The sequence below is a fragment of the Diadema setosum genome, chromosome 11 (genome assembly GCF_964275005.1).
Source record: "Diadema setosum chromosome 11, eeDiaSeto1, whole genome shotgun sequence".
Classification (NCBI taxonomy): Eukaryota; Metazoa; Echinodermata; class Echinoidea; order Diadematoida; family Diadematidae; genus Diadema; species Diadema setosum.
Window position 1 is genome coordinate 37,719,052 of NC_092695.1, and position 27,986 is coordinate 37,747,037.

Below are 27,986 nucleotides of genomic sequence, written 5' to 3' on the forward strand. Positions count from 1 at the left end.
AACAAGAGAGAATCTGAGATGGCGAGAGTGCTCACCGAGCTCTTTACGCTAGCGCGCTGTCGCATACACACAGGAAACGCAAGCGTTTACCACGCGTAGTGTGTCGAGCTCTCAGCGAGCGTGCAATGGAGCAAATCGTATGGATCCAAAATTGCACGGTAAATGGAGCCACAATTGCACGGATGATGACGTCATAGTGAAATGGGCCGAATGATCTAAGTCAAACAACCAATCAAATGACAAGGATCTCTTTAGGCGTTATATAATATGTATTATATTATAATATATATTATATAACGCCTAAAGAGATCCTTGTCATTAGGCGTTATATAATATGTATTATATTATAATATACAAATAGTGAATGGTCACGAGTGCAGTGGTACGAGATTTCGCACGAGGTGAAAGATAGAGGCGCTCTATTCAACGAGGCGAAGCCGAGTTGAATAGTGCGCCTCATCTTTCACCGAGTGCGAAATCTCGTTCCATTGCACGAGTAAAGACCATACACTATTTGATTTATACAACGTCCAAGTAGATCTTTTTGGTCTAAGTAGGCCTAGAAGTCTATAGGGTCTATATGTATGAAAAATATAGCCATACTTACATGTGGATCCACTGCGATTCTCTTTCTGGCTTGTGCAATCAGTGTAGATACAGGTCACAGCTATACTAGCGCTCATACACGTACACTAGCACTACGTAGGCCTACGTACACTCTAAGAAAAAAAGGTTCTTTTGAGCACCATTAAATGGTTCTCAGCACTGTCACAATAGCGACACCCTTTTTGGTGCTCGTGAGAACCTTTTCTAAATGGTGCTTGTCGGCACCTTTTGCAAAAGGTGCCCATTAGAACCTTTTTCCCGATGAAATGGTGCTCGTGAGTACCATTTGAAAGGTGCCCATGGGCACCTTTTTGACTAAAGATGGGCACCTTTTTGACTCTTTTAAAAAAGGTGCTCATGAGAACCATTTCATTGGAAAAGGTTCTAATGGGCACCAATGTTAAAAGGTGCTGACAGGCACCATTTAAAAAGGTTCTCACAGGCTCCAAAAAAGGTGTCGCTATTGTGACAGTGCTGAGAACCATTTAATGGTTCTCAAAAGAACCTTTTTTTCCCCCCTTAGAATGTAGTATGTGAATTGATGTCTGTGTATTTTTGGTGTGTTTCACATGCAGTGCTGGTAAGGTGCTTCACTGGCACCATTCTTAAAGACATTTAAGTATACACCTGTATGTATCTGCATTGAAAATGTGCATCAAAAACTAATTTGTCAAAACTCATCAGTCAAACATACGTACAAAATATACAATTATAGCAATACATGAGCATGCCATGCATTATCGTTGACACTGGAAAAAAAAAGCAAGGGTAACACACTGATGCACACACAGTTTCACAAGCATGAATACATGTACATGAAATTCACTGATATATTTTCATGAAACATTACTCAATAACTGAAAACCATAGAAATTTGCTCTTTCACAAATTCGCAGAAATGTATTTATTCACCTAACTTTTACAATCCAAAGGTGAGGTTTGCATTTGTCATGTTATAATCTGTCAAATATTCTTTACAAAATATTTTCATTTGTTCACTATTTTTTCCCCACAATATTCGTCATTTGTGTACCGAGCAGTTCTTGAAACACCATCACACATCTCTGTACAGATGATAATATGAAATAGTAAGAGGTGCATCAGGCTTTTGAAATACATAACAAAATTTCTAATACTCTATGAAATAATTCCTGCATGGATGAGATACAGTAATTGTGTCAGTCTTCAGATATGCAGAAGTCAAGTACATTACTTAAGTAGTATGAGGAACGTTTTCCGCATATTTGCTAGTTTGTTTGGCGTTGGTTTTTTTTTTTTCTTTTTTAAGCATATTTGTCCTAAAAGCAACTACAAAGGGCAGGAAAACAATTCCATTAAACAGGAACTTTGGTATTGTCACAGAAAACATACATTATATTGCTGGTATATTTAGGAGAGGATAAGCTCTACACTTCTTCACTTCACTTCACTTTACATTTATGACGTCGAGTACTTGAATTAACTTATTTTTGTTTGTATACGAGTGACCTTTTTTCTTTTTTTTCCTGCAATTTGGAAGCACCATAGACAGATCTATACAACTGCTAATACAAGAAGAGTATAAATTCAGGTTAATCATGACCTCTGACAATTTACAGCTTGTCCTACGAAAAAAAACAACAAACACACAACAAAAAAGAACACATTGTTTTATAATGTGAAGGATAACAAGAATCCCAAGGGAAAAGAGCTAGGATACCACACCGTTTCACAAGCATGAATTAACAAAATTCCTCAACCATGATCAAAATATATAACACTGGGAATCAATAAAAGTTTACACTTTTTCAAAAGTAGAGCCATAAATTCATTAGAGTAAACTATATACAATGCAGGTCTAAAGCTGAGGTTTGAATTTGCTGTCCTATAACCTATGACAATATGTTGTTAGCATTTAAAGGACAAGTTCACCTTCATAAACATAAGGATTGAGAGAATGTAGCAATATTAGTAGAACACATCATTGAAAGTTTGAGGAAAATCGGACAATCCGTTCAAAAGTTATGAATTTTTGAAGTTTTTGTGCAGTAACCGCTGGATGAGAAGACTACTGCAGTGTGTGAATAACTTAGATGTCACATGCGTACAACAATATAAGGAAAATATAAAGAGAATTTCACAAAATTTCATCTTTTGAAAAAAGTACACATTCGTCCGACTTGTTACCGACAAATGTTATGGGTAATATTATTCCGCCTGCCTTTAGAAAGAGGCAAGTCAAGTGCTCTTTTATTATGCAAAAAAAGTGAAAATATGTTGAATTTTCTTTACATTTTCTTTATACTATTGTACGCATATGACTCACAAGCTGTAGTAGTCTCCTCATCCAGCGCTTCCAACACAAAAAATTTAAAAATTCATAACTTTTGCATCGATTGTCCAATTTTCCTCAAATTTGCACGGATGTGTTCTACTAATATTGTTGCATTCTCTCAATCCTTATGTTTATGAAGGTGAACTTGTCCTTTAATTTTGTTCACCAAATTTGGCAACAGTCTTTTAAACACCACCACCACGTACATGTACATTTTGTATTTCTGCAAAAACAATATAAACTGGTGACAAGAGGTGCATCAGTGCTTTGAAATAAATTACATAATCTTCAATTCTCTACACAATACGTAATTCCTGCGTGGGTATAAATGCAATAAGTTTTACCAGTCTAGGTGCAAACTTTAAAAGTGTGCAGAAATCGACCACACAATGACTGGAGAAGTATAAAGAGCATTTTCCGTTTGTGCTTTTAAAGTTTAAAACTATGAATGACTTCACTTCTCAGATTGGCATCTGGTCTGATCTCATTACGTCTACCCCCCCCCCCCCCAATACAGTTGATACAAAGCTGTTAAATGCAAATTATAATGAAACATTATCACTGGTACATTGTAAGTTGCAAATACTGTACTGGGATCATACGACCCTCTATCACACAAACCAACAAAAAGTCGCCTGACATGAATTCTTGGTTGACGGCAGATTCTGAAAGAGCAGCTATAAAATAGATAAGTCAATGCAAATGGACTTACCTACCCTATCTACATATTTCTCAAAGGTTTTCTCTGGCAGCATCAGTGTTTTCTCTTTGACTCAGCTCATTCTTGGCTAGCGTAGGTTTCTGGTCGATGCTGTCAACGGGCTATCCGGGCTGAAATTGTCATTCTGCTCGATGTATTCTTTTGGTCACCCAGCTTATTCTTGACTAGCCCAGGGTTCTGTCTGATGCTGTCAACGGGCTATGAATCACGGGCTGTCATTCTGACCGATGTATTGTCTTGGCCACACAGCTCATTCTCGACTAGCCCAGGGTTCTGGCTGATGCTGTAAATGGGCTATCCCGGGCTCTTATTCTGATCGATGAATTCTTGTAGCCGCCCTATATAAAAGCTGCTCATTCTTGACTAGTGTTAAGCCTACGGTTCTGGCCGATGTTGTCAACGGTCTGTCATGGGCTGTCTCTCTGATCAATGTAGAGTCTACCTTGTCGTCCCGGCCGGAGTTACTTGTTCCCTGGTTTCTGTGCATGTTGGTGTGTCCACATCCCTGACATATGAATTGAAAGATACAATAGACCTACACCGCGTTAATAAAACAAAGTCATTGCTATAATTCGATAAACAGAACATGGCATTAGATGACGTGACTCCTTACTTAAAAACAAGCCTGAAAACATACTGAAGAGATTTTGACTTAACTTGTTAGGTTTACTGGGCTGTAGACAGACCTAACACTAACACTAACTCACTAGCACAGTTATACTCATATAACTTTATAATTAGAAGGTCTATAGAACAATTTTCTAGGCCTCACCCCAGGGCGCTCCTTGTAGGCCTACACAGTTAAATCTTCGCGTTCGGTGTTCGGGCTGTGTTTTGGAGTTTTTAGAAGACTCTACTTTTAATAGGCATAAACGTTACATGCAGGCCTAGCTAAGTAACTTAGCCCGGCCCAGTCACTGTAAAAACGTGACAGCCATGCTCCGCACGGCGTCTGTTCGGGCTAGCTCATTGCTATGCCAAGTTTCTAATTGTAAAGTGTTTATAGGCCTAACATATTATTGTTAGATCTGGATCTACTGTACCTGGTAAACATTACACAAGACAGCAGCTTCGATCAAATTAGATCTAACATTACTTAGGATCTAACCGACTTAAAGATTAATCACTGACTGAAAAAACTGAGTGATGAATCTAACTTGATTTTGTACCAACGAATGTCATCTAAAATGAGATACAACCACATTTAAAACTAAAAGTCTTACCTATTCTCCTAAATTGTGATGACTGCCATGGCGAAAATGGAATTGACAGTGACACGTTTCCAGTCCACTTTGACAAAATTAATGTCTAACTTTAGGCCTATAGAGTTACCGGGTGCCGTTCGTTATGGGTGTGATGCATAGGCTTACTGTGTAGTAGTGTCCACACTAGAAAAGACGGCTGCTGCTGCATGAATGGTATTGCATTATAAGATGGCTAAGTAATTTCCAGCTTGCTGATTGGTCAAAGTGTATCACGTGATCATTCGCGAAAAGTGTCTATCCCTGCACGCCCGTGGGATTTTCGCGCACCCAAACTGTCTAATCTACGGTTGAAATTTTCGCGGTGTTCAAATTTTCGCGCATTTCGCGCAACCAGAAACTAGCGCGACCCGGCCAAGCGCGAAAAATTAGTCACGCGAAAATATCCACTTTTACAGTATGTACTAGTATTCAACACAAGCTGGGATGGGGTAATCTCGGGGAAAGCCTAACGTTACTCTGGGCCATTTTCCAACGGTGAGTACAATTTCAAAATCTTTGATATTGGATTTATTTCATTATTTCTTTCTCATACAAGGTATATTCACCTCGCGTTTGAAATTACTTAGCCATCTTATAAAAGGAATAACGCATTTTCCCGTCGTTGTTCAGCGATATGCAGTGCACTCGAGGTTTCTTCTTCGCATGCACACTCCACACTCGCCTCCGGCTCGTGTGGAGTGCGCATGCTCAGAAGAAACCTCTCGTGCACTGCATACTCGCTAAACAACTCCGCGGCATGCGTTATTCCTATATTGGCACTCTGTCCGCTGTGATGTGCTATGTGCAGTGGTGGACAGGTAGGTTTGCATCCATAGGCTTGCACACAGACAGGCAGCTGACAGCACAGGGCTACATAGCCGCGGCGCGTGCCGCGCCGGTTACACACACATGTTTTAATCGTGTGTGTGTAACTGCTGGCGCGGCACGATCTACCATGCGGTGGTGCAATGTGCAGTGCAGTACTAGTATGTGTACGTTTACGCGTACGCATATCTGATCGAGCGCTAAAATTGGATGGCGGTGGCAGCTGTCAGTTGGCACGCAGCCAAGAGAAGTCATTAGTCTACGATAAAAACAATGTGTAATTTTTGTTATCACAGCAGTAGAAACACATACAATGTTTTTGTACCAATACCACATTTTTTGATGATTCTTACATCTGCCATTCGAATATACAGCAGGGGAAAAATGAAAGTGGACCTAAAGATATTGTTTGACCTGCAGGAGTACACTCGGGGACTGGGTCGCATACTAGCAAATGGTGACGAACGGAACCATTTCGATTGGGAACCATTTATAGGTGCTCATCGGAACCATTTTGCGAGAACCATCTGATGAGAACCATTTTGGAGCCGACGAGAACCATTTGAGAACCTTTTTTTCTTAGAGTGTACGCGCATGCATGTACCGCACACGTACCTGCGCTAGCTGCATGCGATCCTCAAGATGCAACACACAGTACACGCAGTACCGTATATTATTTCTCGAACCGTGGAATAGAACGAAAAAATCGAACCAAGTTGCACGCAAAAATAGAACCAAAATTGCACGGCGCGTTGAATGGAGTGCTTATTTAATATCACGTCACCAACAATCCTCCAATCAAATTACAAGGATCTACTTGGACGTTGTATAATACATATCATATAACGCCTAAAGAGATCCTTGTCATTTGATTGGTTGTTTGACATTGATTATTCGGCCCATTTCACTATGACGTCATCATCTATGGATCCATTTACCGTGCAATTTTGGATCCATACGATTTTTGTCCATTGCACGCAGACAGAAGGCCCACTACTGCGTACGTAAATCGCTGTGCTTGCGGTGTGCATGCGATCAAGCTGACCGGCCGCGCCAGCGCGCTAGTAATAGCGAATAGTATACTAGTATGTATTTTATTGCGAACGATCGACCGCGACATCGCTATGCACTTCTGAATTGTACATGTAGGCTACTAACGTTAGATCTACTCTCGATCTGAGATCGACCTCGTACTCGTACTTTCACCTCTGTTTTTGCTCTCTGTTGACAAGGCCGGCAAACAAACGTGTTGGCGACATTTGTTCTCATGTCAGACTAAAAAACAAATCCAGTATGCCGTAAGCCGTCTTGATGCATTCTGTCAGTTTGCTGGGACATCTCTGCCTGAAGTAGAAGCGCCATCGGATGAAGAGCTCGACAAGTTTCTGTCGCGATTTTTCGCTGGACTGAGGAAAGCAGACGGTAGTTTGTACACGAAAAAGTCAATGCTCGGCATCAAGTATGGACTTAATCGTCACTTCAAGACCGTAAGAGATGTTGACATTAACAAATCGGACAAGTTTCATCGTAGTCAGGAAACCTACAAAGCAGTGATGTGCAAACTGAAGAAGGAAGGAAAGGGCTACATCAAGCACAAAAGCGCAATAAGTAAGGAAGATATGGCCAAAATCCTCGCGTCTGATGTGCTCGATATCACAACCCCACAGGGTCTGCAGAACAAGGTCTTCTTGGACATAATGATATATTATATTTCGCCAACAGAGGACGTGAAAATCTGTGAGACATGAAAGCAGATGACTTTTTGGTCCAAACAGATGAGCAGGATCTTCGCTACATTACACACCGTGACACGCTTACTAAGTCCAGACGAGAAAACGAGGATGAAGAGTGTAGTGGCTACATGTACGAGATTCCAGGTTCTTCCGCATGTCCAGTCTCAACATTTCTGGCTTAAAAAGCAGCGTTACATCCTGCACTGGACTGTTTGTGGCAGCGTCCTAAATCCACTGTTCCAGCAGAGGGCCCATGGTACTCCAACTGTCCATTAGGTTTGAACACTCTTGGAAACAAAATGAAAACAATCGCCACTGCAGCTGGTTGCGCAACGAAGTACACAAACCACAGCCTTCGGGCTACGACAATTGAATTACTGTCCTGGATCGTGCTGGTTTTGCTAACCGGGATCTTAATGTCCGTTACTGGTCACAGGTCGGAATCCTCCCTAAAACACTATGCTTCTACTAGCGATGACAGGAAGAAAGAAATGAGTAGCAAGATTGCATGCAAAATGATGCAAGAAAATGTGCAAACACCGTCTAGACCTAGTATGGTTGAGGGGTCTAGATATCGCGCACGAAAATGTGAAATGCTCTTATAATAGAAGTTATTCCATAATCGTACCTGAATTTCTCAATGAATATCACGAAAATGCAGAAAAATCACCTCCCAGAATCTCCTGATGATACGATGACGGAGTAGTGCGCTGTCGCCGTTTGTATGTCGGACTTTTTTTTATGCGTTCAATTTCTCGGGGTATGTAAAGATCGCGCAGCTGCCCTCTGTAGTTTCATGCGTGAAAGTGTCTGCCCCTCTGCGGCTGTAACGTGCTCCGGCTTTCGTAGAATATTTTTTTGTCCCTGTTAAGCAACAGCAGTTTTACCTAACTTGTGTATATTATTGTTATTATTATTATATGTGTTATTATTATTATTATTATTATTATTATTATTGTAATTATTATTATTATTATTATCATTATTACTATTATCACCACCACCATCATCGATCATCATAATCATCATCATCATCATCATTTTCATTATTATTATCACTTCCACCACCATCATCATTTTATCATTCTTATTATTATTATTTTTATCATTGATATTTTCATAATCGTTAATGATTTTCATTTATAAAGTTTTCTTACAATATTTCTAATCACTTTAACCAATAATATACACATAATATAAAATGGAAAAAAGTAAAATATGAACATATATTTTTTTTTTGTGTGTGTGTGTGTTTGTGTGTGTGCTTACCCATTCGTCACCCTCTCATTTAATTTCGTCACCCATTTGTCACATTCTCATTTAATTTGTTTTCTTCAGTATCGTTATGGCCCTCCCCTGTCACAAATATATCACAAGTTAGCGCAAGAAATCACAAGCAAATTCAAATTGAAATCACACTTCAACTTCGATAGACTGAAATATTTATTCCTTTGTAATATTATAATCGTTGTGTTAAAATTTGACTTAAAACAACATTTATTAACAGTATTTCAGCGTAGCTGGCAGCATACATTGTTCTTGTGTATGATGACGTCACGTGGTAAACGATCGATCGAACAAATTACGAATTCTATCGACTACGAACGAGACAAGCGAGACGACACGTCTAGGCTACAACATCCTTAGAACAGATTTTAAGGGAAGGTAGGCTTGTACAAGGTAAAAAAAATGGAAATTTAGTGGAAAATTTGTTGGAAATCAAAATTTCTTACCTGCTTCCTTCTCATGTTGAGCGGTAAGTCAGATATGTTTATTCCATGGGCGTATCGGCAAATTTTGCGCTTAGTCCTACGCGTAATATCGCTTGCAATACGCAGTTACGCTATGCGCGATCATTAGGTCCCTGCGCGAGACCTAGTACCTTTACTATACTACTACTAGCACTAGGACCGAGTCTTACACTACTAACGTTACCGGCAGTGTCAGTAGTAACGTTACTGTTAGGCCTACTGAGAATTTGCCAGCTGAGCCTGTCCCTGTACCCCTAACGTTGCAGGAGGCTGATCAGGGTGACACACTGGATTCACTCTTGACATTGTCCCAAGAACAGCTGATTCTCCAAGAAGCCAACTTCAGCATTCAAAATGCAACACCGTCTTCATCAGTCCAGCACTTTCATTTTCATGGACCCGTAACTTTCTACAACAACAGTAGATAAACAGACTGCTTCAGCCCAAAACTTGTATATATAGGCCTAGGTCCTAGACCTAACGTTAGTGTCTACGTTCTTAAAATTCAGTGTTTGGAGTTCGAACGAGTTTATGCCTAGGAGTGAACTGTTATAAACAAGCAACGTTAAGTGAAAACAATTTTGAATCAGATTGGATTTCTACGGAAGTTCGTGTTTGACTCGTACATAAACGTACATTTATTATTGACGTCAAAGGACTACGTTCTAGTACCGTGACGGCGACGCACACCAAAATGTAAGTCCCTTCTCTCTTGTTTCTAAATTCATAAAACATCGAAATTAATGACAAGGGTTAGGATCTCTTTAGGCGTTATATAAAACAAATACTAAATGTTTTGATTCGTGCAATGGACAGAATATTTCATTCGGTGAAAGATGAAATGTTTCATCTTTCACCTCATGAAATATTCTGTCCATTGCAAAAAAACATCTCGACGGAAGAATTTCATGAATTTGAATAACAAAGCAGTACCCGCTGCATGCTATAAGGACTAGAACCAACACTTGCTGTCGGGCGAAAGCTCGGTGGTCTAGTGGAGAAGACGCCTGTCCGGTGATCAGGAGGTCGTAGGTTCGAATCCTGCTCGAGTATGTACGCCCATGATTTTTTATCATGGCTACTACTAAAACACTGATCAATTCAGTGCTTATTTACGTCGATGTAGGGCAATTTGTCAATCAGTTGCAATGAAAAACATCTCGACGGAAGAATTTCATGAATTTGAATAACAAAGCAGTACCCGCTGCATGAAGGACTAGAGCCAACACTTGCTGTCGGGCGAAAGCTCGGTGGTCTAGTAGAGAAGACGCCTGTCCGGTGATCAGGAGGTCGTAGGTTCGAATCCTGCTCGAGTATGTACGCCCATGATTTTTTTTTTTCATCATGGCTACTACTAAAACACTGATCAATTCAGTGCTTATTTACGTCGATGTAGGGCAATTTGTCAATCAGTTGCAATGAAAAACATCTCGACGGAAGAATTTCATGAATTTGAAAGGAAGTTTGTTAGTAAATTCTGTACAATAATATGGTCGCCGGCTTGGAGAAAGTCGTAAGGAGTTTTTGGGAACTTACACAATAATGACGTTGTCTTCATATATATATATATATATATATATATATATATATATATTTATATATAAGAGAAAAATCGTTCAAGAGGAATGACTTTAATTTACGTTTGAAGACATTTCAAGAGATGTAGTCTGATTTGTTAAGGGGCAAATCATTCTACTGTTTGCAGTCTTGTAAACATACTTGTATATTTGGCGAAAACTGTTCGAGTACGTGGACGGTGATAAGTAGGCCCCTTTAATCAAGTTATGTATGAACCAAATGGTTCTTTTGAACATGTATTGTGTTGAAAAGTTCTTGGCAAAATTCCAGGGAAAATGTGTACATGAAAAATTCCGCTTTTCAAAGCATGTGATGGGAAATGTAAACAGTATGTGCGAATGCTTCTATGTTTCCTGCTAAACTTATTTGTTAGTGGGGAAAAGGAAAGAAAGAAGTCTCGATCTACGGCATGTCTATAAATACACCACAACGCCCTACGGATATCTAAGATGGAGGTGGGTTGGAATGTCTTGTTTAGAGCACCAACCTATATTAATTGGCACGCTATCTTTTGAAGAGAAACAATACTTTGTTTCACATTGTTAGTGGGGAAAAGAAAAGAAAAGAGAAATCTCGCTTCGTGAGAGATGATAAGATCCCGCTCTACACCACAAGGCCTACGGATGTCTAGACTGGAGGTGGGTTGTGATGTCTTATGAGCACCAACAGTATAATTGCAGATTAATTGGCACGCTATCTTTTGAAGATAAGCAATGCCCTGTTTCACACAAGATGATAGCAGAAAGACAACTGATAATCATCTGCTCGTGTGAAATCAAGCAGAAGTTTGTAACTCACCAAGATGCCTCTTGAAGTGTTTTGAAAGTCTGTTTAACATGTCAATATAATGTGAAAAACAAATTGAAGGCCACCTGCAATAGGCCACCTGCAATACATCCTTGCATTTTCCAACATCACAACAACTTCACGTGAAAAAATCAACACGTTCCATATTATACTTGTGATGGAGAGGGAAAATAATAAACAACAACATTGCAAGATTGATGAAGACAACAGACGGGAACTGATTCCACGTAAATAGTCGTAAACATGTACATATGCATTTTGATTTCTCCATGCATTTTCCCATATCATTACACACAATCATTGCACATGTATACTTGATATGGTGTTCAGCTCACTGCGTGCAGACTGAGCACGATCCGATAATTCAGAACCTTTGCCTGAGAAAGGATTGTAGAGACAAGCTTGCCTCAAGGAGGAGTTCCAACTGGCTGTAATTATTCAAACAGTTGTCACTTTTCTATTGATGTACAAAAGAATTCCACAGGTGCATCTGTGCCTTTGGTGGCGGGGTTTGATGCCGCCGTCTTGCTGAGCAATCTGAAGATTCATTTTGAACGTGAACTTAATGTTGGCTATATTTTGCTTGTTTATCTATTAATGAAACGAAATCTCACTTAATGATAAAGCTCATTAAACAAAGGTCAATCCCTTCAAGAAATATGTGCAAAATTTACTTATTTGCTTATTTACGTCGATGTAGGGCAATTTGTCAATCAGTTGCAATGAAAAACATCTCGACGGAAGAATTTCATGAATTTGAATAACAAAGCAGTACCCGCTGCATGCTATAAGGACTAGAACCAACACTTGCTGTCGGGCGAAAGCTCGGTGGTCTAGTGGAGAAGACGCCTGTCCGGTGATCAGGAGGTCGTAGGTTCGAATCCTGCTCGAGTATGTACGCCCATGATTTTTTATCATGGCTACTACTAAAACACTGATCAATTCAGTGCTTATTTACGTCGATGTAGGGCAATTTGTCAATCAGTTGCAATGAAAAACATCTCGACGGAAGAATTTCATGAATTTGAATAACAAAGCAGTACCCGCTGCATACTATAAGGACTAGAACCAACACTTGCTGTCGGGCGAAAGCTCGGTGGTCTAGTGGAGAAGACGCCTGTCCGGTGATCAGGAGGTCGTAGGTTCGAATCCTGCTCGAGTATGTACGCCCATGATTTTTTATCATGGCTACTACTAAAACACTGATCAATTCAGTGCTTATTTACGTCGATGTAGGGCAATTTGTCAATCAGTTGCAATGAAAAACATCTCGGCGGAAGAATTTCATGAATTTGAATAACAAAGCAGTACCCGCTGCATGAAGGACTAGAACCAACACTTGCTGTCGGGCGAAAGCTCGGTGGTCTAGTGGAGAAGACGCCTGTCCGGTGATCAGGAGGTCGTAGGTTCGAATCCTGCTCGAGTATGTACGCCCATGATTTTTTATCATGGCTACTACTAAAACACTGATCAATTCAGTGCTTATTTACGTCGATGTAGGGCAATTTGTCAATCAGTTGCAATGAAAAACATCTCGACGGAAGAATTTCATGAATTTGAATAACAAAGCAGTACCCGCTGCATGCTATAAGGACTAGAACCAGCACTTGCTGTCGGGCGAAAGCTCGGTGGTCTAGTGGAGAAGACGCCTGTCCGGTGATCAGGAGGTCGTAGGTTCGAATCCTGCTCGAGTATGTACGCCCATGATTTTTTATCATGGCTACTACTAAAACACTGATCAATTCAGTGCTTATTTACGTCGATGTAGGGCAATTTGTCAATCAGTTGCAATGAAAAACATCTCGGCGGAAGAATTTCATGAATTTGAATAACAAAGCAGTACAAGCAGCATGAAGGACTAGAACCAACACTTGCTGTCGGGCGAAAGCTCGGTGGTCTAGTTAGTCCATGGGCCAGGCCAGATATTGGTACCATCTGAGGTGGCAAAACCTTTTCGGTGTCATTTTGTTTGTCGGGCATAGATATGCTTATCAAGCTATGATAGCATTTCCAAATGAGTAGCTTAGTCATAGTAAATGAATTTTTAACCAATTTGGTCTCGTTGTTATATCCCTATACTTCTGAATCGAAACTAACCGCCATACAAAGAAGAGCACTGTCTTCTGTATGTTCCATAGAGCTGTAAAATGCAGCTCTATGGTATGTTCACAGGTGTTCTGTTGTAAACGCGGTGTGCTTAGTCTTTATTCAAGGCAGCGAAGGGAATATCCAAAGGTTATGATGTCCACAGCGCTTAGTCTTTATTCTAGACGGCGAAGGGAATGTCCAAAGCGTATGATACAGTGTATATTCTTTTATCTAAAAACAACAACAACAAAAGCAATTCCTCGTGAATTTTACCGTATCTTTCAATTATTTATCATTTTCCGGCGAAAACGCTACGGTGAAAACGCTGATACCACGCCAATGTCGCTTTATTTCCCTCCAATAATGAAAGATAATGCAAAAACAAGGTACCGGTACACTACAATACCTTATAATAAATAACATTGTAAATGAACAGAGTGATTTTTGTTCAAAACTGATGTATTTGTTGATAGGGTGGTATAAAAACAGTATAGATAATCCCTTTTATGAGGAACTTTAGATATGATAACGGTACATTGGTCTAGATAAAGAACTAAGCGCACCGCGTGACAGCTGGGGACATCATAACCCTTTGGATATTCCCTTCGCTGCCTTGAATAAAGACTAAGCGCACCGCGTTTACAACAGAACACATGTGGACATACAGAAGGCAGTGCTCTTCTTTGTATAGCGGTTTAGTTTCGATTCAGAAGTATAGGGATATTAATACGAGACCAAATTGGTTAAAAATTCATTTGTTATGACTAAGCTACTCATTTGGAAATGCTATCATAGCTTAATAAGCATATCTATGCCCGACAAACAAAATGACACCAAAAAGGTTGTGCCACCTCAGATGGTACCAATAACCCATTTTTCGGGTCTTGGCCCATGGACTAAGTGGAGAAGACGCCTGTCCGGTGATCAGGAGGTCGTAGGTTCGAATCCTGCTCGAGTATGTACGCCCATGATTTTTTATCATGGCTACTACTAAAACACTGATCAATTCAGTGCTTATTTACGTCGATGTAGGGCAATTTGTCAATCAGTTGCAATGAAAAACATCTCGACGGAAGAATTTCATGAATTTGAATAACAAAGCAGTACCCGCTGCATGCTATAAGGACTAGAACCAACACTTGCTGTCGGGCGAAAGCTCGGTGGTCTAGTGGAGAAGACGCCTGTCCGGTGATCAGGAGGTCGTAGGTTCGAATCCTGCTCGAGTATGTACGCCCATGATTTTTTATCATGGCTACTACTAAAACACTGATCAATTCAGTGCTTATTTACGTCGATGTAGGGCAATTTGTCAATCAGTTGCAATGAAAAACATCTCGGCGGAAGAATTTCATGAATTTGAATAACAAAGCAGTACCCGCTGCATGAAGGACTAGAACCAACACTTGCTGTCGGGCGAAAGCTCGGTGGTCTAGTGGAGAAGACGCCTGTCCGGTGATCAGGAGGTCGTAGGTTCGAATCCTGCTCGAGTATGTACGCCCATGATTTTTTATCATGGCTACTACTAAAACACTGATCAATTCAGTGCTTATTTACGTCGATGTAGGGCAATTTGTCAATCAGTTGCAATGAAAAACATCTCGACGGAAGAATTTCATGAATTTGAATAACAAAGCAGTACCCGCTGCATGCTATAAGGACTAGAACCAACACTTGCTGTCGGGCGAAAGCTCGGTGGTCTAGTGGAGAAGACGCCTGTCCGGTGATCAGGAGGTCGTAGGTTCGAATCTTGCTCGAGTATGTACGCCCATGATTTTTTATCATGGCTACTACTAAAACACTGATCAATTCAGTGCTTATTTACGTCGATGTAGGGCAATTTGTCAATCAGTTGTAATGAAAAACATCTCGACGGAAGCGAAAGCTCGGTGGTCTAGTGGAGAAGACGCCTGTCCGGTGATCAGGAGGTCGTAGGTTCGAATCCTGCTCGAATATGTACGCCCATGATTTTTTTATTATGGCTACTACTAAAACACTGATCAATTCAGTGCTTATTTACGTCGATGTAGGGCAATTTGTCAATCAGTTGCAATGAAAAACATCTCGAAGGAAGAATTTCATGAATTTGAATAACAAAGCAGTACCCGCTGCATGCTATAAGGACTAGAACCAACACTTGCTGTCGGGCGAAAGCTCGGTGGTCTAGTGGAGAAGACGCCTGTCCGGTGATCAGGAGGTCGTAGGTTCGAATCCTGCTCGAGTATGTACGCCCATGATTTTTTATCATGGCTACTATACTAAAACAATGATCAATTCAGTGCTTATTTACGTCGATGTAGGGCAATTTGTCATTCAGTTGCAATGAAAAACATCTCGACGGAAGAATTTCATGAATTTGAATAACAAAGCAGTACCCGCTGCATGCTATAAGGACTAGAACCAACACTTGCTGTCGGGCGAAAGCTCGGTGGTCTAGTGGAGAAGACGCCTGTCCGGTGATCAGGAGGTCGTAGGTTCGAATCCTGCTCGAGTATGTACGCCCATGATTTTTTATCATGGCTACTACTAAAACACTGATCAATTCAGTGCTTATTTACGTCGATGTAGGGCAATTTGTCAATCAGTTGCAATGAAAAACATCTCGACGGAAGAATTTCATGAATTTGAATAACAAAGCAGTACCCGCTGCATGAAGGACTAGAGCCAACACTTGCTGTCAGGCGAAAGCTCGGTGGTCTAGTAGAGAAGACGCCTGTCCGGTGATCAGGAGGTCGTAGGTTCGAATCCTTCTCGAGTATGTACGCCCATGATTTTTTTTTTTCATCATGGCTACTACTAAAACACTGATCAATTCAGTGCTTATTTACGTCGATGTAGGGCAATTTGTCAATCAGTTGCAATGAAAAACATCTCGACGGAAGAATTTCATGAATTTGAAAGGAAGTTTGTTAGTAAATTCTGTACAATAATATGGTCGCCGGCTTGGAGAAAGTCGTAAGGAGTTTTTGGGAACTTACACAATAATGACGTTGTCTTCATATATATATATATATATATATATATATATATATATATAAGAGAAAAATCGTTCAAGAGGAATGACTTTAATTTACGTTTGAAGACATTTCAAGAGATGTAGTCTGATTTGTTAAGGGGCAAATCATTCTACTGTTTGCAGTCTTGTAAACATACTTGTATCTTTGGCGAAAACTGTTCGAGTACGTGGACGGTGATAAGTAGGCCCCTTTAATCAAGTTATGTATGAACCAAATGGTTCTTTTGAACATGTATTGTGTTGAAAAGTTCTTGGCAAAATTCCAGGGAAAATGTGTACATGAAAAATTCCGCTTTTCAAAGCATGTGATGGGAAATGTAAACAGTATGTGCGAATGCTTCTATGTTTCCTGCTAAACTTATTTGTTAGTGGGGAAAAGGAAAGAAAGAAGTCTCGATCTACGGCATGTCTATAAATACACCACAACGCCCTACGGATATCTAAGATGGAGGTGGGTTGGAATGTCTTGTTTAGAGCACCAACCTATATTAATTGGCACGCTATCTTTTGAAGAGAAACAATACTTTGTTTCACATTGTTAGTGGGGAAAAGAAAAGAAAAGAAAAGAGAAATCTCGCTTCGTTAGAGATGATAAGATCCCGCTCTACACCACAAGGCCTACGGATGTCTAGACTAGTCTAGTGGGCGACGTATTTTTAGCCTAAATCAGTGATTAGCAGTCAATAGAGGGCGCGACGATGTGGAAGTCAAGTTGACTAAAAATACGTCTAGTAAGAAACCTCCGAATAGAGGCGTGGAACCGGGTGTGGCAAGACAGTTGTCAGTTGTCAACTCTCGAAGTTTTATTGGCTGAGCATCGGATGTCAATCAAAACACGTCGCAGAGCCAGAAGAAATGCTAGTCTACTCTCCTAGGTATACTAAAGATAATCTTTCAATAAAAATACAGTTTGCCTGTCTCTTTCAGCTTACTACAGTGTTTTTTTCACTCTTTTCCATTCTTTTTGAGGTGTATTACATCTTACCTTACTTTAAATAGATAAGAATGATGGCAATCAGTGCAACTGACTTCAGTTGTAAATCTATGAGGGTTTTGCACGTGGAAACTACGCCCAAATTACTGCCGAATGCAAACCTTCAATTATTGGAGTAAAGTCTACTTGTTATTTACTTTGATTGTACGTTTCAGAAATGTATTTGATATCACCATACAAGAACCTTCAGTTACCACATATTTTGTATTAAACTTTGCATGATACTTGCTTAACATCAATAAAGCTGCCGTCGAGACATCAATCTCTATATCGGAGCACAATAGACTTTAAGCAGGCATTTTCTGTCGTGTTAACGTGTGATCACACTGTCACGGAAGAACTCGTCCGCGGTAACATGGGCGTCCAAGGGGAAAACAAAGAGGAGCTGCAACACAAAAAGATTCCTGCAAAGCCAAAGGCACAGGTGAAATATGGTGCATTCTTTGCAATCATGAAATTACGAGATGCCATCTATGTGGTCCTGGCAATAAATAATGATAAACCGATTCAATCTGATTCACATTTCTTTACAAATGCAAATGAGGACATCTTTCTGACCATTCCGAATGCATGCCAATGCAGAAAATTGTTGCCTCAATCGATTACGTCACCTCTGCTGCTTATTTTCGTCACTCTTTTCTTGCACCTCATCATGAAGTATAGCCTCTAATCCACAGCACATGTTTCTTGGAGAAAACATCTTGATATAACGTATTGGAAACCAGGCACCTCTCAGCAAAGTGATACAACGATTTGATGCATTACCCAACCTCATTGATTCATTGATAAACACTGCAATTTCGTCACTGTTGCTGCGTTTTTCGTAACCTTTTATGTACAACTGTCCTATGCCCTTGAGTCCTCTTATCTGAAGCACATGTCACTTTGAGAATAATTCTTGATACGCTCATTGAGATCCATGCACCTCTAAATACTGTGACATAATAATTCGATGTATGTAAGCATATCGTTTGCAGAATCGATTTCTTCACCGTAGTTGCCTCTTTCGTCACCCTTTATATACAACTTTCTCATGTTTTGGAGCTCTCGAATGCAAAGCATAATAAATATTTCTGGGAGAAAACTTATTGTAGCACACTGAGAAGCATGCAGCTTTCAGAAAAGTTGCATAGTGATTTGATGCTTCGTTTTTGCATAATGTTGGCTGAATCAATTCCGTCACCGTGCCGCCTTTTTCGCCACCCTTTATTTACAACTATCTCATGCGTGTCCTTCAAATCCAAAGCATTTGTAATTTGGGGAAAACTTTTATACATAACGATTTAGTGTACCATTTAAGCATATTGTTGGCTGAATCGATTTTTTCACTGTTGCCTCTCATTTTCGTCACCCTATATGTACAACTGTCTCATGTATTTAAAGGACAAGTTCACCTTCATAGACATGTAGGTTAAGTGAATGCAGTAATATTAGCAGAACATGTTACTGACGATTTGAGGAAAATCGGACAATCCGTTCAAAAGTTATGAATTTTTGAAGTTTCTGCTCAGTCTTGGCTGGATGACAAGACTACTATGGCTTGTGATGTCACATGTGTACAACAATATAAAAAAAGTATAAAGAAAATCAAACATAATTATTTCCACTTTTCTCGCATAACAAAAGAACAATCGACCTCTCTATTTCAGAAGGCGAGGGGGATAATGTTACTCATATAACATACGTCAGTAAACAAGTCCAGGAAATATGCACTTTATTCAAAACGAAGTTTTATGAAATTCTTTTATCATTTTCGTCATAACTATAGTTCTATGCATATAACATCACAGTCTTCTCATGTAGCAGTGATTGCGCAGATACTTTACAAATTCATAGCTTTTAAACAGATTGTCAAGTTTTCCTCAAATTTTCACTGATGTGTTCTACTAATATTGTTGCATTCACTTAACCCTCATGTCTACGAAGGTGAACTTGTCCTTTAAATACATGAGACAGTTGTACATATAGGGTGACGAAAATGAGAGGCAACAGTGACAAAAAATAGTTACTTTCAAAAGGTCGATCAAACATATTCTATTATCAGCTTCACGCTGAACTCCTGGATACTATTAACTATTAAAGTTGCTGTGATCATATATTTCCCCTGAAATCAACATTTGAATGGGATTTATGAGAAATTTAATCAATTTTATCAGTATAATTTGCTTATAATGACTTGACACTTTAAACTTTTTCTTGCTCTCTCTTGTCAATGTCCGACAGGACAAATAGGCACCACACATGCATTTCTTCTTTCCCCCTCATGTTCCCATGCTCTCTTTGTAAATACCCCCCCCCCCCTCCATCTCCTCAAGTATCATTTAAACTATTTGCAAGCATATATAGATTGTGTGCACGGGGGTTGCAACGATTTTCAAGCTTTAAGCTTATGTTGCAATTCCTCTGCGTGTTCATTACCTTGTATAATGTAGCTCTCTTAGTGGAGTTGTCTACTATCCTGTAACTGCTTCTTATCAATGTATACTTATTGTATATATTTCTGTCTTGGCTATATGAGATGTACTTGCATACATTTGTATGCATTCCTAAATTGTGAAGACGCATGAAATCTTGAATAAATAAATAAATAAATAAATAAAAAATTGAATTTTTATCAATGAATCAATGAGGTTGGATAATACATCATATCGTTGTATCACTTTGCTGAGAGGTGCCTGGTTTCCAATACGCTATATCAAGACGTTTTCTCCAAGAGACATGTGCTGTGGATTAGAGGCTATACTACATGATGAGGTGCAAGTAAAGGGTGACGAAAATAAGCAGCAGAGGTGACAAAATCGATTGAGGCAACAATATGCTTAAATGATATTATACATAAATATAAATGCATTCACTCAATCCACATGTCTAGTAAGGTGAGCTTGTCCTTGAAGAACTCGAATGCAAAGCGTATATCTCTGCGACAACAACGTTTTGAAATAGTTCATTGAGAAGCACGTACGTCTAAACAAATTGGTGTAACGATTTGATGTAATATTTTAGCATATTGTTGGTTTAATCCATTTCGTCACCGTTGCTGCCCTTTTTCGTCACCCTTTATTCACTTCGTCATCATGTATTTGAGCCTATAATGTAGAACACTTTTCTCTCGGAGAAAACAAATAGATGTAGAGCATTTAGAAGCCTGCAACTCTCAGCAAAGTGGTATTACGACTTGATGCATTACCTAAGCACATCGTGGCTTGGTTAAATTTCGTCACCGTTACTGCCTTTTTTCGTCATCCTGTCTTGTTCTGGATGTAATACGGTGCAGGACCTTGCGGTATAGGGCACCGGGTGAGAGAGGGCACGTTGGGAGCGTTGGTAGTCAAAGTGAAGAAGGCTTTGCTCAATCTTTGCTTTGAAAACCTCCGTAATATACTGTTAACGACTTCAGCTGGAAGTTAATTCCAAACCAGGATCGGTTTCACACACACACAAAAAAAGAAAAATAAAAAGAGGGAAACTCGGTCGGTATACTGATGTGTAACAATGCCTTACTGTGTAACATTTAGTTTGATTTGTAACGTAATTTTCGACATTTATTTTCTTACGTTACATTCTTTATATTTCTTTGCTGTAATATTTCGCTTGGGTCTTACTTTAGTGAAAACAATTCCAGAATGTAGGGCTGGGACCAACCCCTCTACCACTTTGAAGAATGATTTTAATCTCCTAATCTGGCATCCCAACGTAAGAGTTGGCAAGTACAGTTTCTCCCTCATGCACGTTGTACAGTCTGGATCGCGGATAATGTAGTCACTGCATATGAACCGTACAGCTGTTCGTTGTGGGGTTTTCCCCTGTCTGTCAACTCTTTGATGTTCTGAGCCATATATTCCAAAACACTTTTCTCTTTGATATAACGTCTTGATATCGCACGTTGAGAAGTACACAAGTCTCTGTAAAGCGGTATAACGAGTTGATGTACTAGTGATAAAGAATATCGTTGGCTGATTCGATTCCGTCACCGCTGCTGCCTGTTTTCGTCACCCGTTATTTACAACTATCTGAAGCGCTTGAGCCCTCTAATCCAAGCCCACATGTCTTGCATAACAAGTCTTCATAAAGCACAATAAGAAGCACACAGCTCTCAGTAAAGTGATATGACGAGTTGATTTATTACTTGAGCAAAATGTGGGCTGATTCGATTCCGTCACCGCTGTTGCCTGTCCGAGTTTCGTCACCCTTTATCTACAAATGACTGATGCATTTGAGCCCTCTATCCAAAGGACACATCTCTTGGATATAACACCTTGACAAAGCACATTGAGAAGCATGCATATCTCATTGAGGTGATATGACGAGTTGATTTATTGCTTGAGCAAAATGTGGGCTGATTCGATTTCGTTACTGTTGCTGCCTGTTTTTGACACTTATTTACAACTGTCTGATGCATTTAAGCCCTCTAATCCAAAGCATACGTCTCTTGAATAAAACGTATTGATTTAGCAAACTGAGAACCATGCAACTCCCAAGAAAGTGGCCTGACGAGTTGATATATCACGGAACCACATTTTGATCTGATTTGATTTCGTCATAGCTGGTGAATTTTTCGTCAACCTTTACGTACAACTTTCTGATGCATTTCAGTTGTCTAATCAAAAGCTCATGCCACTTGAAAAAATATTGATAAAGTACATTGTGATATACAACTGTAAAAAATGATATAACAATTTGATGAATTAGCAAATCATACCCTGGACTAAATAGATTTCGTCACCGTTGTCGCCTTTTTCGTAACCCTTCGTGTACAACGGCATCATGTACTTAAGACCTCGAATGCAAAGAGCATGTCTCTGGGAGAAAATGTCTTGATGTAGCACATTGAGAAGCATGGAACACTAAGTAATTTGGTATAACAATTTGAAGCATCATTTAGACACATTGTTTGCTTCCGTCACCCTGATTGCCTTTTTCGTCACCCTTTATTTACAACCTCATCATGTATTTTCGACCTCTCTGATATAAACACATGTCTCTTTTATAAATTTCTTGATACAGCACATTGAGAAGCATGCAGCCCTGTACTCCTAGTACATTCTTCTAGGATAAAAACTCCTTGATAAAGCACAATACGAACCAATCGGCTCTCTGTAGAAAGGTATAAAGAGTGGAGTAGCACTTGAGTAAAGTTTGGTCCCAATCGATTTCGTCACCGTTGCTGTCTGTTTTCATCACTCTTTATTTACATCTCCCTGATACAATTGAGCCCTCTAATCTAAAGCACATGCCCCTTGGAGAAAACGTCTTTCTGTAGCACAATGAGAACCATGCAACTCTCATCAAAGTGGTATGACGAGTTGATATATTGCCTAACCACGTTTGTAACCCTGCACCAAAATACAAACAAAAAGTCGCCAGACAAGGATTTTTAGTTAAGAGTAGATTCTGAAAGAGCAGACTCTAAGCTTTAAAATGATGTATAGCCCAATTCAAATGGACTCTTCTAACCTATCTAAATATCGGAAAGAAAAGACACAGTCTGGAAAGTGTGAACTGAGAAAACAGGCTCTGAAGTACAGGGTGTATTCAAGCGCTTAACTTTACCAAGTTACCATCCAAAAACAGGATTTTGACCACCGGAGCAACAACAATGAATTAAATTGAAATTGAGTATGCTTCATTAACACATTCTGTGCATGATTTATGCCAATTTTCAATGCAGTAGCATTATTCTTTCTAAAGTTATTGGAGTTGAAAGTGAAGTGTATGGACAGGGTTTTTCAGAAATGGGACGAGGGTTCTATGAGAAACAACTAATCACACTATTCCACCAAAAAGTGTTCGAGAAAAACTGCTGAAAACACAAGTTCCTGTTTGTTTTATGATCCCAACTTTTAATATGATATAGAAAAAGACTTGCTCTTTTAGAAGATATGAAAAACTCGACATTGGTTAGGTTGATCCATTTCACCTATTTTCAGCCCTCACACAAAATCACTGTGTGCGACTTTTTGTTCGTTTTGTGATGCACGGTCACATTTAGGATTAGTTAAATTTCCTCACAGTTGCTGCCTTTATCTTCATCCTTTATGTACAACTTTCTGATGCATTTGAGTCCCCATATCAAAAGCTCATTGGGATACATGCAACTCTGAACAAAATGAACAATTCGACGTATTAGCTAATCATATCGTGGACTGAATCGATTTAGACACCGTTGCTGCCTTATTTCACCACCCTTCATATATAATTAGTTTCATGTATTTGAACCCTAGAATGCAAAACACACGTCACTTGGGGAAAATTTCTTGATGCACTGTAAAGCACACTGAGAAGCATGCAATTCCGATCATAGTAGTAAAACGATTTGATGTATTATTCAAGCGTATTGTTGCCTGAATCGATTTCGTCAGCGTTCTCCTTTTCTCTTTTCTTCGTCCTTTATTTACAACCTCATCATGTATATTAGCCCTCTAATCCAAATCACATGTGTCCTGGAAAAATAAAGAATCGTTTTGATATAATACATTGAGAGGCATGTAACCCTTAGCAAAGTGGTATGATACTGTATTACCATAGAACATTGTAGGTTGATTCGATTTTGTCACCGTTGCTGCCTTTTTTCGTCACCCTTTCTGTACATTTGTCTGATGCATTTCAGCCCTGTAATTCAAAGCTCATGCCACTTGGAGAGAAATTCTTGATATAGCACATTGAGAAGCATGCTATTCTAATCAAAGTGGCAGAATGATTTGATGTCTTCGCTAAGCATACTGTTGGCTGATTCGATTTTGTCACCCTATACTGCCTTATTTCGTCATCCTGTATTTACAACGTCATCAAGTATTTTAATCTCTAATCCAAAGGGCACGTCTCTTGGATAAAATGTCTTGATTTGGCTCGTTGAGAAGCATGCAAATCTCAGCAATGTTGAATTACGAGTTGATGGATTATTTAAGAATATTGTGGCTGAATTGATTTCGTTACCGTTGCCGCCTTCTTTCGTCACCCCTTATTTACAACTGTCTGAGGTATTTGACCCCTGCAATCCAAAGCACGTGTGTCTTGGACAAAACGTCTTGATAAAGCACATTCAGAAGCGTGCTCCTCTAAGCAAAGTGGAAAATAAGTTGAGGAATTAGCTAAGCACATTGTGGGCTGATTTAATTTCGTCACGGTTGCTGCCTTTTTCTGTCATCCATGGTTTACAACTGCATGTCTGATGCATTTGAGTTATGAGAGTTGGAAGGGGCTGATCTATGACTTGGGCCGTATTTCAAAGGGGATTATCAGCACATACACGAATGCTTTATTTTTGACGTTTTTAGTTTGTGTATGTTTGTCATTATACTTGTCTTTGTGTGTGTAAATGCGTGTGTATGCACGTGTGTAGGCATGAATACGTGTGCGTGTTTTCATTCAATTTTTACTGCATAATATTCAACCTTTTTATTATTGCTGTCACATCAACTTATTTTGTAACTAAAAGAAGAATATTTCGTTTTCGGAATAATGAACCTGATTTTATTATCAGATTAACGATCCTTGGAATGATGAATCCCAGAAAGGACATGAAGGAACATATCAATTATTTCTGAAATCTTGTCAGAAAATACGAGTGTAATCATTTCTGACACGTCGAATCAAGTTAATGTTATTTCAACAACCACGCCTAACCTCTAAACGAGATGTTCCAGGCGAAAATGGTACAAGACTATTTAGCAGAGCCACATGTGTCACTTCTAGCGATTTGGACATGGACACAACTCTTGCGTGTTGTGCCTCAGTTGCGTAATACGTCTTGTGTGTGTGTGTGTGTGTGTGTGTGTGTGTGTGTGTGTGTGTTGGTGTGTGTGTGCGTGCGTGCGTGCGTGTTTATATGTGTATTTTACCACAGTTGTTCGCTTGTTGATGATACTCAATTTAGCCACACATGCATACAGAATGGCCACAAAGATGTCCTCATAATATACATTTGTAATGAAATGTGAATCAGATAGAATTGGTTTATCATTACTTGTTGCCAGGACCACATAGATGGCATCTCGTAATTTCATGATTGCAAAGAATGCACCATATTTTACCTGTGCCTTTGGCTTTGCAGGAATCTTTTTGTGTCGCAGCTCCTCTTTGTTTTCCCCTTGGACGCCCATGTTACCGCGGACGAGTTCTTCCGTGACAGTGTGATCACGCGTTAACACGACAGAAAATGCCTGCTTTAAGTCTATTGTGCTCCGATATAGAGATTGATGTCTCGACGGCAGCTTTATTGATGTTAAGCAAGTATCATGCAAAGTTTAATACAAAATATATGGTAACTGAAAGTTAAAAATAATAAAGGGGAGTGGTGATATCAAATACATTTCCGAAACGTACAATTAAGTAAATAACAAGTAGACTTTACTCCAATAATTGTAGGTTTGCATTCGGCAGTAATTTGGGCGTAGTTTCCACGTGCAAAACCCTCATAGATTTACAACTGAAGTCAGTTACACTGATTGCCATCATTCTTATCTATTTAAAGTAAGGTAAGATGTAATACACCTCAAAAAGAATGGAAAAGAGTGAAAAAATACTGTAGTAAGCTGAAAGAGACAGGCAAACTGTATTTTTATTGAAAGATTATCTGTAGTATACCTAGGAGAGTAGACTAGCATTTCTTTGGGCTCTGCGACGTGTTTTGATTGACATCCGATGCTCAGCCAATAAAACTTCGAGAGTTGACGACTGACAACTGTCTTGCCACACCCGGTTCCACGCCTCTATTCGGAGGTTTCTTACTAGACGTATTTTTAGTCAACTTGACTTCCACATCGTCGCGCCCTCTATTGACTGCCAATCACTGATTTAGGCTAAAAATACGTCGCCCACTAGACTATGTCTAGACTGGAGGTGGGTTGTGATGTCTTATGAGCACCAACAGTATAATTGCAGATTAATTTGCACGCTATCTTTTGAAGATAAGCAATGCCCTGTTTCACACAAGATGATAGCAGAAAGACAACTGATAATCATCTGCTCGTGTGAAATCAAGCAGAAGTTTGTAACTCACCAAGATGCCTCTTGAAATGTTTTGAAAGTCTGTTTAACATGTCAATATAATGTGAAAAACAAATTGAAGGCCACCTGCAATAGGCCACCTGCAATACATCCTTGCATTTTCCAACATCACAACAACTTCACGTGAAAAAAATCAACACGTTCCATATTATACTTGTGATGGAGAGGGAAAATAATAAACAACAACATTGCAAGATTGATGAAGACAACAGACGGGAACTGATTCCACGTAAATAGTCGTAAACATGTACATATGCATTTTGATTTCTCCATGCATTTTCCCATATCATTACACACAATCATTGCACATGTATACTTGATATGGTGTTCAGCTCACTGCGTGCAGACTGAGCACGATCCGATAATTCAGAACCTTTGCCTGAGAAAGGATTGTAGAGACAAGCTTGCCTCAAGGAGGAGTTCCAACTGGCTGTAATTATTCAAACAGTTGTCACTTTTCTATTGATGTACAAAAGAATTCCACAGGTGCATCTGTGCCTTTCGTGGCGGGGTTTGATGCCGCCGTCTTGCTGAGCAATCTGAAGATTCATTTTGAACGTGAACTTAATGTTGGCTATATTTTGCTTGTTTATCTATTAATGAAACGAAATCTCACTTTATGATAAAGCTCATTAAACAAAGGTCAATCCCTTCAAGAAATATGTGCAAAAGTGTAAATCAGAGCTGCATCATGTGAAAGTGTTTAAAACTGTACCCTCCCGGAGAGCCGGTTTTATCACTTTTCCACTTAATTCCTCCAAATAAAACTGATATGGAATAATCTTCGAGTATAATTCTACATTAATAGACATATCAGATTAGTGGCCGGGCACGGCCAGTCGAGTAATTTTCATTTTCATTTCATCATTTTTTTGCGCAATTTCTATTCGCGCATCCCCGTGTCTTTACCATTATATACCACCTATCTTTTATAAGTAGGGATGGCGAAAAGTAATTACCATCACAAAGACATATTTTCGTTAGAAAGTGGCTGATGATTATGCAATGAGACATGAGTCAATTGTCTTCCTATCTGTGCGGCAGATCCAGTTTGCCACATGCTTCAAATACTTTCGAGTGGCGGCATCGAACGTGACTTCAAAGGAAATACGACAGTTGTGACTCCATTCTCTTGAACCTCCTTGCTTGCCTTCACCCAAACTGTTCAGATATTGCCAATGGAAGACTCTGATGATCGCATACACTGGCTGTGCACCTGGAAGAACGCTGGTCGTACCGTCAGGATGTCCAGTTTAGTCGTGGTGGAGATCTGTGTGCCGATCCGTGCAATGTAAGCTAAACCGCG

General features: G+C 39.6%; 3 protein-coding genes and 1 pseudogene across 3 annotated transcripts in view; 2 read left to right on the top strand and 2 right to left on the bottom strand.

Moving 5' to 3' along the window:
• Positions 1-8,210, bottom strand: part of LOC140235513 (microsomal glutathione S-transferase 2-like) — a 245,675-nt gene extending 237,465 nt beyond the window's left edge. The window contains exon 1 of the mRNA XM_072315537.1: positions 8,072-8,210. The gene's annotated coding sequence lies outside the window, so the exon portion shown is untranslated. The remainder of the gene's footprint in view (positions 1-8,071) is intronic.
• The window catches only part of LOC140235475 (UDP-glucuronosyltransferase 2C1-like), a 214,040-nt gene that overhangs the window by 153,127 nt on the left and 32,927 nt on the right, over positions 1-27,986 (top strand). The gene's annotated exons all lie outside the window — the stretch shown is intronic.
• Positions 1-27,986, bottom strand: part of LOC140234890 (UDP-glucuronosyltransferase 2C1-like) — a 146,313-nt gene that overhangs the window by 105,956 nt on the left and 12,371 nt on the right. The gene's annotated exons all lie outside the window — the stretch shown is intronic.
• LOC140234891 (uncharacterized) lies at positions 5,686-27,975 on the top strand (annotated as a pseudogene).